This window comes from Apodemus sylvaticus, chromosome 17 (assembly GCF_947179515.1).
Source record: "Apodemus sylvaticus chromosome 17, mApoSyl1.1, whole genome shotgun sequence".
In the NCBI taxonomy this organism is placed as follows: domain Eukaryota; kingdom Metazoa; phylum Chordata; class Mammalia; order Rodentia; family Muridae; genus Apodemus; species Apodemus sylvaticus.
Genome location: NC_067488.1, coordinates 31622374 through 31633042, shown reverse-complemented (window position 1 = coordinate 31633042; position 10669 = coordinate 31622374). Strand labels below are relative to the sequence as shown.

Sequence of the window (10669 nt, the reverse complement as noted above, 5' to 3'; positions counted from 1 at the left end):
TTACAGGTACAATGGAAAACATGTTCTTTTACTCATAGCATAAATTGTAAAGGAACATAGAATGATTTAAAAACTGTCATTAAACTATTAGCTGTTTTTCTTCTTCTTCTAACTCTTTCCCCCACCCCACAATATGACATTTCCTCAGTGCCATCTGACCTTCCATGCAAGGCTATTTATTGGAAACTCCATGCTCTTACTTGAAGTTCAAGACTCTGACTCTAGAATTTCTCAACTTGTGAAATAAAGATCCAAACCACCAATAAAACAGAGTCTATGGTAGACAACACATACTGCTGATGTTAGACATGGAATTGCTGGGTCAGATCGCAGGTTAGACAGCTATGTCACTTCTGGAGATAAGCATTCTCTCTTTCCCCGACTGGAAACATATATCAATATAAACATGGTTCTAAATATATGCACAAACATATATAAATGTATTCTCACACTTTATATCAATCTTAACATTCATTCTATAGTTTTGCTGCTTTGGCATATGAAGAATGACTTACCTTATAAAGATTCCTCCCCTAGTCCCAGCCCCAGATAATTCCTTCTGGCAGCAAATGAATGTGTGTGTTCCATTCATATTACACAAACTAATCCACAATCTTACTTCCTAATTTTCATTTATGGAGTTCTTATGTGTTAGATTTCCCAGCACGCATCACCCCTAGGTCAGGTAAATATTAACGAGACACCACTAAGTAGAACCCACTCAAATTAACCAAATAAGTATTTTTAAACATGCTGTTTGTGTCCATTCTCTTTAGTCAAAACAAAAGCTTTTAATTCTAGGTTTTCCTAGAATGTTCTTTTCTCCCTATGCTTCCTGGTTATTCTTTGGCTTCAGGCTGCCCTTTTTCTTAAGGTCTATGAGTATAACATGTTGTACTTCCAGCAACTGTTGTCTTTTGATTTGTTTGGTCTAGCACAATGAAATACTATTAATACCTTATTTTAAATACATATAGATACATAAATATCTACACACCTGTCTATCAGACAGACAGGTAGATGGAAAGATAGGTAGGCGATAGATTGATAGATAAACATGTAGCTAGGCAGATAGACAGATACACAGACAGACAGATAGATATACAGATCTCTATATATATACAAACACCCCACCACATACACACACACATACACATTCACCAACTTAACTCTGAAATTGTAATAATAGATGGACCCAGCTTCAGATTCCACATTTCTGTGTGCATTTTCCTGGGGAGACATGCACTATTGTGTACCCACACAGAATGGGAGATATCCATCAACGACTAATGATACCACCAAACCCATTTTGAAGAACCAATGTATTTATTGGGGATACTTCTAGGAGTGTGATAAGGATTACAGACAAGAGTAATGGATGACAAAACAGCTATATCACCACCGACTAGTCCCTACCTGCTGATGACTCCGAGAAGCTGCATCCTTGAGCTCCGTGTAGTAACTGCAGCAACATGCAGTACCGTCCAACAGCTCAGCATCTTCCCAACTCGGAGAGGCTCCTTTCCCCAGTGCTTGTTTCCTGCTTCTGTAACCTGGGGCAGAGGGAGTGAAATTTGTAAGTTTCGTCCTTCCTGGATATGCGAGGTAGATTTACTTTTTGAATCTCACAAACCTTCCTTCTTCCAAGAGGGAAGGTTTCAGACCAGAGAAAATTACTGCATTAATAGATCTTCACTACTTTTGATTGAATTCCTTTAGGAAAATATAGGTCTCCTTTTCTTCTCGTTAGAAATGAGTAAGTTGTTCTAACCAAGAGATAACACGTGTGTCTCTGTGTGTATCTGTGTGTATGTGTGTGTGTGTGTGTGTGTGTGTGTGTGTGTGTGTGTGTGATGTGCATGCTAGTGCATGGTGAGGAAGAGAAATTAGAGACTAACCAAAGTCACACAAAGTGGAAAAGCCTAAATTACCAAATCAGTTCATTAGACATCTTTGTAGGTATCATTTTCACTTGGATCAACAAATCCATTATTTGCAGTGATACTGGAAAAGGATTTCTTTGAACTGGAGTAGATGAAATCTTGACTTGTTGGAATTTTTTAAAATGTAATAAAACCTTAGACTGCAGTAAAATTATTGATATAAACAAAGGAAAAAAAACTTCTCCCAGTACAGCATAGTCAAATTTTCCACTACACCCTCATTTTCATAAGTGAATACTTCTATTCTACAGGTTATATGCTCTTGTGTGGAAGGCTAAAAATGGTCACTGTATTGTGTATATTTTTTGTTATTTTCTCATATACTTGTTTTTAAGGAATGAGATGAGTTAGAAGATAATGGGACAAACCTTTAAAATATAAATTAGAATCAAATCTGTTAAAACAGTTAAGTGAGAAAGTAATATATGATATATGTGATATATATATATGATATATATGATATTCCTGACATAAAAGAAATATAAAAAGAAACAAATACATAAAAATTATAATATAATCAAATCTATATATTTTTAAAGTGAATTAAGATGATCCTAATGGTGCTCATTTCAGTAATTTAAAATATTATTTTGGTAGTTAAATTTCTGTAGAATATATATTTATTTAATATTAATCATAACATTTGAATTTATACCACATATTACAGTTCATAATAAAAATAACTAAGACACTGAGGTATAAAATAGAAGTGTAGAGTTGTAAGGTTATAGTTCATATGAAGGTGGATGAAAAGGTATGAGTATAGAGTACAAAAATATGTGTATTCAAACCCTTTACATGACAATTAAAATAAACAAAGCTTCTGTTGTAGAAGACCCAGTTCTTCCTCCTGTTCTAGCACCCATAGCCACCTACAATTCTAGTTCCAGGGAATCTGATGCCTTCTCCTGGTCTCCACTGGCACCAAAACATACGTATCCACAGACATACATGCAGGCACACATATAAACCAAAACAAATAAGCCTGACTTCCAAATGCAAATAAATTTCCCCAGAAGCTGCCCTGATATGAATAATCCCTAAAATGATATGTCAAAACTTAATTGCTGCTGTTACAGTGTTTGTAGGTGGAACCTCAGAGCTGCCATTTAAGGCCGTATGATGTTAGTCTTCCCTAGGATACTCAGCAACGTGGCTGAAGCCTGGAAGGGAAAGCAGCCTTCGCTAGACAAGGAACCTTCCTGTGCCTTGATGATGCTGAACATCACTGCCTTTGTTTTATTCTGATGTTCATGCAGAGAAATGGCTGGATTCTTTTTTTTTTCCCCGAGACAAGGTTTCTTTGTATAGCCCTGGCTGTCCTAAGCTGTATTCTTTTCTCATTCTCCTTTGTGTATATTTTTAACTCCCTCCTTTGTGCTAGTTTGAGAATTTCATTTAAAAACCTGACATTTCTAACATTTTTAACTTAAACATACATCAGCCTAATTTCCATGATAAACACTATGCTATTTAATTACTTTGTTCCCATGTCTTTTACTTGTTAATGCTACAAAACTACATCTTCCTGCAGTGACTGTCCAAGAAAGATAAACCAATAATTTTGGATATATTGCTTCTCTTAAGAAGAAGTGAGAAACAAAATGTGGAAGTTGAGGCCAAAGTTTCAGTGATAGTCTCTTTAATCACTTATCATTTTAAAATAGGGTAATATGCCATCGTATTGCAATACCAGTTTTTGTCATTGTGTACACATTCATCTTGACTGGGAATTTTATTTCTTCAGACAGACGTGAGTTTGTGAGTTACTACCCATTTTCTGTTCAGTTGAACCTACAGGATGCTTTGACCATTTCATTCTGGACTTGTCTAGTAGCAATGAAATCCTTCAGCTTTTGTCCCTTGGAATATCTTAAAAGTCTTTCTTATTTTTGAATGACAGTTTTGCTGAATAGTGGATATTAGTGGATAGTTTCTTTCTATCTTTTTTTAAATTTTATTTTATTTTATCTTATTTTATTTGGTTTTTCAAGACAGGGTTTCTCTGTGTAGCACTGGCTGTCCTGGAACTCACTCTGTACACCAGGTTGGCCTTGGACTCAGAAATCTGCCTGTTTCTGCCTTCTGGGTGCTGGGATTAAAGGTGTGCGCCACCACTGCCTGCCTTTAATTGGATATTTTCTTTATTTACATTTCAAATGTTATCCCCTTTCCCAGTCATTTCACACCCCCTCCCCAGGAAAACCCATATCCCACCCCTTCCCCTGCTTCTATAAGGGCGTTCCCCCACCCACACACCCAGTCCTGCCTCCCCACCCTCAAATTTCCCTATACTGGGGCATCCATCCAGCCTTCATAGGACCAAGGGCCTCTATTCCCATTGATGCCCAACAAAACCATCCTCTGCTACAAGTGCGGCTAGAGTCATGGGTCCCTCCATGTGTACTCCTTGGTTGATGGCTTAGTCCCTGGGACCTCTGGGGGTTCTGGTGGTTGATATTGTTGTTCTTCCTATGAAGTTTTAAACCCCTTTTCTCAGCACTTTTTAATGTAGCTGGTGACCTTGTTTCTGATGAATCCCTGCCCTCACTGGGTTCTAAGATTTCAATTTGGCTCCATATCTCAGTATGTGTCTCTCAGTTCACGCTCTTTGGAATTTGTTGATCTTGGAGCTTTATGTTTAACTGATTTTTTTTTTCCTTTATCAAATTTTGGATGTGTTCAAGCATTAGCTTGTCAAACGTATTCTCTGCATCTTTTCTCTGATTTTTCTTAGTCTTCTGTAGTGTACATGGCTCTGATTGACAGATGGTATTCACCTTTCTCTATCCTTTTTTCCCTTACTCAGACTTTAATATCTCTAGAATATTATAGGACACTATATAGACAATATAGTGTCTTCAAATGACCTTACTGGATGTTTTCCAGTTGCTGAGATCTGTTTCAATTTGCTTTCATTGTTGCAAACTCTCTTTGTGCTAAAGACCTTGAAGCATAAACTCTAGGTGCTCCCAGTGTTTTTCTGAATTTATGCTTACTTCTACGCATGCATGGTAAGTTTCCATTTCTGATACATTCAGTTGGTTTTTACTTTCCTCCTTGTTACTATCTGCCTCTTACATGCATAGAAAAGTGAGTGAGACAAAAAGCCATGAGTCCTTCAACAAAGTTTCTGGAAATCCCTTCAGTAAGAGAAAAAAGGACTAGCAAGAAGGAGGGGACGGATGAAAACATAGTATATATTTATGATCATAAGGTGGAGCTATCAATCAAAGCACAAATGCTCAGTACTTGAAGGGCAAGATTTCTTTGTTCAGGCTTTCTCCTGCAAGCTATATTCATCCTGCTCCAAGAATATGTGCACATCTGCTTACCATGAAGCAGTGGGTACAGAGTGAGTAAGTAAATGCTACTGCTCTAGAGACTGAAATTCACTGCTGTTTAATAAAATCCATGCCTTCCCTTTAAGGCTTTTGTAGACTACAAAGTTCAGTGCAAGTGTTGCCTAGGTTGGACGTAGATCCCTAGTGCTTCCTACATTGTCACTCAGTCACACATTCACAATTGACGTTCCAAATGACAAACAGCATTTCACTTTTGGCACTGCCATGAGCAAAACTACTGTGAGAAGTGACTAAGGAAGAAATGACTTATCTAGGCTCCCCATCTGAAGGTGCAAGGAAGGCATGGTACTCAGAGTGGCAGTAGAATATATAATAGGGTAGCATAACAACTTGAAAAACAATGCTACAATACTATGCAATTCTCAAGTAATAGAAACCATTTACGTTATAGGCTGCTGAAAGGGTCATACATAAAGAAACAAGTGTTATCTTCCCTGGTTCTATGGTGAATAAGTCACAAGAAAGAGTGGCTTCAGAAACATCTACAAGATCAAAATATTTCAGACTAATTTCCACTACCCAAATCTCCCTTGAAAGAAATGTAGTATTACCAAATTTAAGATAAACAATGGTCTTTCTCATTTCCTGCCATTTTTACTTTGGCACATCCTGCTCTGTCATGTTGTCCTCTCTTGCAAGGGCTTAATCAATAGACTTAAGAACAGTTGTTCAAAAAATATTTTCTATGAACCCTTTTCTTCAGGGATCTTTCTTGCTTACCTCTAGCTTTCATTTCCTGTCTCTCGACCTCTTTTTAACTTACTACAAAGTTAATTTGAAATGTCTAACCTGTTGCAACATGCTTACTCCAATGTCCACAGACGAGGAAGCAGAAAGAGGGACAAAGAGATGTGGAACTTAGAAGTGAACCTCAAGGCCTGCTCAATCAGCAGCATACTTCCTCTACTTAGGTCCCATTTCCAATGGTTCTAGAACCTTCTAAAGCAGTTCTGTCAACAGCTCTATCAAGTACTCAATTGTATGAACCTAGGGAAGAAATTTTATGCTCAACCTGGAGACTTCTAATTCTCTGTTAGTACAAATAAGGTACAGTGAATATGAATGGACCCCATAGGCTCATATATTTAGATGTTTGGTCATTAGGGAGTACTACTTCTTAACAGTGATTAGGAGGTGTGGTCTTGTTGGAGCACGTGTGACTTTGTTGCAGGAAGTGTATCAATGAGAATGGGCTTTGATGTTTAGAAACTCAGGCCAGGTCCAGTATCTCTCAATTCCTGCTGCCTGGCAATCCAAATAAAGAGTTCTCAGCAACTGCATGCTCACATGCTTCCTACTGTGATGATAATGAACTAAATCTCAGAAACTGTAAGCAAACTTCATTTAAATGCTTCCCTTGATGAGAGTTGTGGTACTCATGGTATCTCATTACAGCAATTGAAACCCTGACTAGGACAGTGAATAAGTAACTGTAAGTTAATTGCTTAAGAAGCTGAGAATATATGCTTTGGGAGATTTTATATACATATATATATACAACACACAATACATACATACACACATATATGTATATATACAAATATATATATATTATATGTACACATGTATATTATATATGTGAATATTTGTATATGTGTATATGTGTATAGATGTGTATATGTACATGTACATAAATATGGATTGACTGCTACCAGAATGGTAATTCTAATAATCATAAGTCTGTGTAGTCTCTTTACCTGAAGTCTTAGCTGTGGTCCTAGTGTCATTTCTAAGTACTTTCATAAATTAAAAGATACTAGCAAAATAAAACTAAATCTGTATTCAGAATAATACTCTATGACTAAGCACAAGATTGAGAAAAATCTAGTGAAAATCAGGACACAATAGCTAAATCCATGGAAACTAAAGGAAAACAACCTCTGATTCAGTGCAAGCCTTAGTACACCCAATTAAACAACCAAAACAGCAACAAAGTTTGCTGGGCAGTCAATAAGATGAGAAGCCACAGAACACAGAGTGGCTAGCTTCAACCAACCAACCTACCTACCTTCTTTCCTTCCTTCCTTACTTCCTTCCTTTCTTCCTTTCTTCCTTAAAGCAATACAAGAACCTAACATGTGGAGGTTTGGTCTGTTGCTATGTATTGTAGTGCAACATACTGACCACGGTTGCCTCAGGGACAGGAGAATGCACATGTACTCAAAATGATCCTATATGACCCTGCTCCTTAATTTAAAACTGTTTGTTGAATTAAGATGATGACCACCTGTAGCTGTGCAGAAAAGAGGTAGGGGGGACTTCAAGTTCTTGTGCTGGGCTGGAGGAGGAGCACAGGAGAAGAGAGAGAAGGTGAGAGAGGAGAAGACACCCTGGTTTGGGGGAGTCATGAAAACATGGCGGGGATGGCTGGCCAATGGGAGTCAATAGCTGCCTTCATGGAACAAGGCAAGTTATAACATGGAGCTATGGACAGGGAAGGAGTCATAACAGCACTGAAGGCAGATATCTGGGCATATTTACTGCTAAAAAGGCTTATTATAAATACAGAAGTTGTGCTCACTTCAGCAGCACATATACTAAAATTGGAACGATACAGAGAAGATTAGCATGGCCCCTGCACAAGGATGGCACGCAAATTCGTGAAGCGTTCCATAGTTTTTTCAACATCATTAATCAGTAGGGAAATGCAAATCAAAACAACCCTGAGATTTCACCTCACACCAGTCAGAATGGTTAAGGTCAAAAACTCAGGAAACAGCAGGTGTTGGCGAGGATATGGAGAAAGAAGAACACTCCTCCACTGCTGGTGGGATTGCAAGATGGTGCAACCACTTTGGAAATCAGTCTGGCGGTTCCTCAGAAAACTGGGCATGACTCTTCCTGAGGACCCTGTTATACCACTACTGGGCATATACCCAGAGGATTCTTCAGCATGCAATAAGGACACATGCTCCACTATGTTCATAGCAGCCCTATTTGTAGTAGCCAGAAGCTGGAAAGAACCCAGGTGTCCTTCAACAGAGGAATGGATACAAAAAATGTGGTATATTTACACAATGGAGTACTATTCAGCCATTAGAAACAATGAGTTCATGAAATTCTTAGACAAATGGATGGAGCTATACTAAGTGAGGTAACCCAGTCTCAAAAGATCAATCATGGTATGCACTCACTGATATTAGCCTAGAATGGATATTAGCCTAGAAACTTTGAATACCCAAGACATAATCCACATATTAAATGATGTCCAAAAAGAATGGAGGAGTGGCCCCTGGTTCTGGAAAGACTCAGTGCAAGAGTATAAGGGAATTCCAGAACAGGGAAGAGGGAAGGGGTAGATGGAGGAAGAGGGGGAGGGAAGGACTTGCGGGGAGTGGGGACCCAGAAAAGGGGAAATCATTTGAAATGTAAATAAAAAATATTTCAATAAAAAAATAAAAAATAAAACAAAAACATAAAAGAAAAAAATTATAGAGAAGTTTTGTGATTTTCATCTGGAAACTGAATGATCAAAGGTGGGGTAAAAACCTCCAATTGAGATTATTTTTTGCTACAATACTAACACTTATCACCAATAACATTATAAGGCAAGAGATAGGAAAACAAAAAGAAGTGAGGATTTGAAGGGATTGTGTTAGCCTTAAAGGTAATATTGTAACTGGAAGTAGTAAGAGAATCACCAGGAAAAATAACAGGTTAATGAGAATTCAACAGGGGTGCCAATACTGTAACCCACCATTATGTTTTGACCTAGACATAACAAGATAAAAATGCTTTGAAAGGAAACACTACATAATACAGCAGAACATTGACCTGTCTAGGACTTATGTTAAAAAGATAAACAAATTTTTAATTAAAAAACTTTAAGTTCAAAATTGAATAAATCACAAAAGCTCCTTAGCAAACATAAAATATGGAGTGAGTAAATACATAAACGTCTATAATTTTAAGTAAGATTTTTTAAATATTTAAATATTTAGCACTGTGTTTTTTTGATTTTTTGTTTTATAGTCTTAGTCCTATCCAGTGCCTGTCTCATGCATACTAGGCAAGCAATAGTGAGTTACACTTCTTATCTCCCAATGATAACATTTAAAACACATCATTTCTCTCCAGGCTACTACAAATCTGAACCAAGCCTAATAAAAACTTCTAATTATATAGGTTTTATATACTTAATAAAATGATGCTAAAATTGAAACTGACTAAAGCTATCTAAATTAACCTAAAAAAATAACAAAGAGAGATGGCTTACTCATTCCAGATATCAAGATATATACAAGGAACGTGGTAATAAAAATAGTGTTTTATTGCTCCAACACCAGGCAAATTGACTAATGGAAAATAATAAGTAGCTCCGAGACAGACTCATTAACCAGAGAGCTAAATATATGAATAAGTTGGTGAAGCCAATTAATGGAAAGGGGGCAATTTGCTTAGTAGATAGCATGAGCTACAGTTCCTCTTGGCATGAAGACTGAATCCAATGCTCTACCTAACGACACACAGAAAATGAGAATTCTAGAATGGTTACAGACAGATGTGTGAAAGAAAATAAAAGTTTTAATTTCCTTTGGGTGTGCTTCTTTATTTAAAATAAAAGAGGGATTTGATATCAAGAACATAAATCATTCTCTCGTCAATCAAAAAGAATCTCCTTTCTCGACAACTAACCCTCCAAAATTACTCAGGCGAAAAATGCCAACAAGTTATTTTTCGGAAATTAAAGTCAAAAAATATAGAGAGTAACAAAATCAGTTCACAAAGCTGTTCAAATTAAGACATGAGGAGGTAGGCAGACGTTGTCCAGTCAGCGCAAGGTGCTAAGCTTTCCTCACTAAAGTCTCCAGACTACAGTCTGTGTTAAAAAGCTCAAAGCATCCATTTTAAAATAATTATTTTATACACATCCCTTTACCTTCTTTTATAGTTATAAACTACATTATATATATATGTATGTATATATACATACATACATACATACATAAACTTTCAGAGATAAAACCATCATATACTAGAATTTGCCAGATTGAAAGTCTATACATCTTAAAAGTTTACTCTCATGGTATTGTATATCATTTATGCACTTTTCTTCCACCTAAGACAAAACAAAAAGTGCATTGAAGAATTAAGGAGAGTGAACACCTTTCTGTCCTCTCTAATAGCTCCTGTCGATTACTTTCTTTCAGTCCTTTCACTCCCTTAACATTCACCTTTCTTACTGTCTTTTCTGCATATTACACTGTATGTACACATACTTTTACTTACAAACACACACACACATACATACACACACACACACACACAAATACATTATTGGCTAAGTTCCATATATGAGGCAGAACATCCATTTTCTAAATAAGTTCCTCTTTAAAAAAATTAAATTAGAAAAAGTCTCAA

At 36.8% G+C, this 10669-nt stretch overlaps 1 non-coding gene across 1 annotated transcript; it reads left to right on the top strand.

Moving 5' to 3' along the window:
• The first annotated feature begins 7821 nt into the window (after positions 1-7821).
• Positions 7822-7928, top strand: LOC127668290 (U6 spliceosomal RNA). Its single transcript, XR_007974062.1, has one exon. It is a non-coding gene; the product is annotated as a U6 spliceosomal RNA (small nuclear RNA).
• The last annotated feature ends 2741 nt before the right edge of the window (positions 7929-10669 follow it).